The 3654-nt window shown below is 58.7% G+C and overlaps 1 non-coding gene across 1 annotated transcript; it reads right to left on the bottom strand.

Moving 5' to 3' along the window:
- Nucleotides 1–775: 775 nt before the first annotated feature.
- LOC149328390 (U2 spliceosomal RNA) lies at nucleotides 776–963 on the bottom strand. Its single transcript, XR_016285891.1, has one exon. It is a non-coding gene; the product is annotated as a U2 spliceosomal RNA (small nuclear RNA).
- Nucleotides 964–3654: the final 2691 nt, after the last annotated feature.

Raw genomic sequence — 3654 nt, 5'->3', positions numbered from 1 at the left:
GCCTTCTCCCCCGCCCGAAAGACCGTCACCCTAAAGAAAGGGCCTAAGGCGTTGTATACAGAATCCCCTGCTCGGTCTGCCTGGACTCATACGTAGGGGAGACGAAGAATTTCGCGGGAAAAATGAGTCAACACAAAGCGGACGTCCGACAAATGAACTGTCAACGCAGCGCTGTAGCCGAACACTGAGAGACATGCGACCGCCGAATTGACTTTGACGTCGCTACTGCACTGGAAACCGAGTCCACCCGCGCAGGAGGCTTCTACTCGAGTCTTGGCACATCCAACAGACATGGAAGAATCTTTGCGGCCGCCCACCCGGACGTCCTCCACACGAGGGCTTAAAAAATTAGGCAGTGGCTTAGCTCTGGTTAAGCCTGGATATGCAAGCGAAAAGCTTCAGTTACTCTTGGTTTGACGTCATGGCTGTCGCAGTTGGCGCACAATGCACTGGGAGCACCACGATAACGGTGGAGGTGTTCGGTCGTCCACACACTGCCTGTATGGATGCAGAGGAGGAGACGCGGCCATGCTGTCTTAGAAGGTTGCTTCAGAGACATGTACTGGGGTGTCCAAACCTTTCGGGTGTGCACCAAGATATGAGAGACAGGCATTTCCTTCGGCCTTACGGCGCGGTTCGGGTATCCATCGAGATATGAGTGTCCGACGGCTCACGCGAAGCGCGGCTGTGAAGCTTTCGCTTCTAAAGGCAAGGTGCGCCTCGTGGCGGCGCTTGTAGGCTCTGCTTTGGATTTGAGGAAACCTCACCATTATAGGGTGAGTGGGCTAATCCCGGCGGTAGTGCTATACCGGGCCAACCCGTGGCGGAGGTGAGGCGAGCCTCGAGCACTCCGCCAAATTACAAAAATATGTTTAATATCATAGGGTCCGGATAGGACCGTATCAGATATTAAGCTGATAAGAACAGATACTACACAAAGAGAATTTTATTGGAGCCAAGGATGCGTACAAGGGACCTCGGTCCCTCAAATAAAGACAGATATGCAACACGTTGACTGACGTCGCCCCAATAACAAAATTCGCAACAACAAAAAGCGAGAACAAACACACCACAAGTGTCCACAGTGTCCAGAAGTGTCCGACACGCGCGGGGGAAGCACGCACTAGAACTACCACCGCGCACAATATACACATTTAATAAGGCAGGAGCCGCACCGTCACGTGACCCCTGTCGACGGCGATGAAGCGGGTGCTCCACCGCCGGAGGAACTCCTCTTCGGGGAGCATGACTCTGTCAAGGCACGCCTGTTGAAAGAGGCGCGCCCGAACCCGCTGGAGCAGAGGGAACATGGCCCGCTGCGGTCGGCCCTGTAGAGACGCGACGCCACGCTGGCGCCACAACACAAACGCGCCCACACACAGTAATAGGCGCACAAAAAAGTCGCGCGGTCTGGTGCGCGCGTCCAAGGACACTGAAAACATGCGGGACAAAAGTCTCCAAAAAGTGCGCGCCACGACGCACTCGAACATGGCGTGCTTGACGGTCTCTGTCGCACCGCACTGGGGACACCGCGAAGAAGGGGCGATACCCCACGCGGCGATGCGGACCCCCGTCGGAAGGACACTCCAGCCTCGCAGCCAGCCGAAGTCGCGGACGTCTGGTGGTAACGTGTGTGACGTCAAGTCCCGCCACCGTACCCGCCTGCTCCGCTGTAGCTGGTCGGGTGTAGCCTCCTGAATTGCTAGGAGCTCGCAAACGCGGGAGGCCTGCGTCTCAGAGACGTCGACCTCGGGCAGGGTGGCGGTGAGGGACTCGGCCGTCCGGCAGACGTACCGGAAGAACCCCGGCTGCTGTTCGGCTGAAGGACCTGTGCAAGTACCAAAAAAGAGGCGCCGCGAAGTCCCGAGGAGGTAGGCGAGGAGCCCTCTCCCCGGGTAGTCGGTGGCGTTGATAGGTCGCGGACGCCTCGAACAGCAAGGATGCTGCACATAGTGCGCAGGTTGGGCAGGCTAAACCCGCCCATGCGCGTGGGGAGACGGAGGAGCGCGCGAGCGACGGACTCAGTCTTTCCCGCCCAGAAAAAACTGCCACAGAGTGTGGCCAAACGACGCGTAAAAGTGCGCGGCGGGCAAGCGACGCGGGCGATGTAAAAGAGCGACGCGCACACGGACGATCTTATCACGAACGCGCGCTCTGACAGCGATAGACGGAAGTTCGCTGCTACTGCCAGACGTCGCTCTGCGGTCGCTCTAAGCTCGGACCACGTTTCTCGAGCCACCTCCCCTGAGGAGAGGAACACGACACCTAACACCTTTACCGCCGATACCCACTCTACGTCGCCCAGCAGGTCCGACGAAAAGGAGCCAAAGCGCAAAGCTTTGCTCTTGCCCCTGTTAAGCAGGGCACCGGACAGCTCGCTGTAACTCGAGAAAAGCCGTAAACACGCTACGTAGCTGTCCTCGTCCCGCAGAAACAGGGACACGTCGTCAGCGTATGCGGAGACCTTGGCCTGACCTTGACCTGGCAGGGGGAAACCGCGCACCGATGGACTCGCTGCTACGCGGCGCAGGAATGGGTCCAAGCATAAAACGAACAACATTGGCGACAGGGGACAGCCCTGTCTAATGCCGCGTTCTATACTAAACGGGTCGCTTAACAAGCCGTTAGAAAACAAACGGGCTGTGAGGCCCGAGTACAGCTCCTCTAGTCGCTCCACGAACTCTGGCGGGAAGCCGAAAGCCCCGAGGACGCCGAATAGGTAGCGGTGCTCGACACGATCGAAGGCTTTAGCCTGATCGAGCGAGACGAAACAACCCGGGATTCCCGTTCTCGAGGTGAACGTGAACAAGTCACGCGTTAGTGCGAGAGACGAGAAAACCGAGCGTCCGGGCACACTGCAGGTCTGCGCAGAGCTTACGAGCACCGCTAAAACCTTGCTCAACCTTTTGGCCAGCAGTGACGCCACGATCTTATAATCTGCGTTAAGCAGAGCGATCGGGCGCCACGCCTGCGGGTCAGATGGACACCCGCCGGGCTTCAGGATGAGCACTACACGGCTCTCTAAAAGTCTCCGGCCTCTCGCCGTCCCTGACAAAGGCGTTCACCATCCGGAGAAGGTGGGACTCCAAGACGGTGTAGAACCTCGCATAGAAGCTGGTGGGTATGCCGTCAGGGCCTGGAGCTGAGGCAGTGTTCATGCCTTTTACCGTGGCGAACAGCTCGTCGGGGGTGACCGGGGCGCTAAGCTGCGCGCCTAAATCGTCCGGAACTTGCGGAAGACTGGAGCAAAAGCTATGGAGAGCGGCCGTGAAAGGGCTGGTGGCTCGCCTTACGGTCTCAGAAGCAAAGAGCAGCGAAAAGTGGCGCGTAAATGCGTCACGGATGACAGACGCGCTGCTGCTCCTGGTCCCGTCTGGCAAAACCACCTCCTCGACGCGAACCTGACGCGATGCCTCGAGGTTACCTGCCCGTACCTGGCGTAGTACGGTGGGGTCGGACACGGGCCTGCCCTGTGTTAACGCTCGGGATGCCGCATGCGACGACTGGCGTAGTAGCGTGTGATAGCGCGCCTTTAATAAGCTGAGGTAATCGCGCATCGCGAAGGTGAGCGGCGCGCCTCGCTGGACGGCGCGTATACGGGCGAGGATGGTGTTGATTTCGCCCGTGATGCGCTTCCTTCGCTCCCTGCCTTCG

This window comes from Amblyomma mixtum, chromosome 9, assembly GCF_055824585.1.
Source record: "Amblyomma mixtum isolate Tamu chromosome 9, ASM5582458v1, whole genome shotgun sequence".
NCBI lineage: Eukaryota > Metazoa > Arthropoda > Arachnida > Ixodida > Ixodidae > Amblyomma > Amblyomma mixtum.
This window is presented reverse-complemented; position numbering and strand designations above follow the sequence as displayed.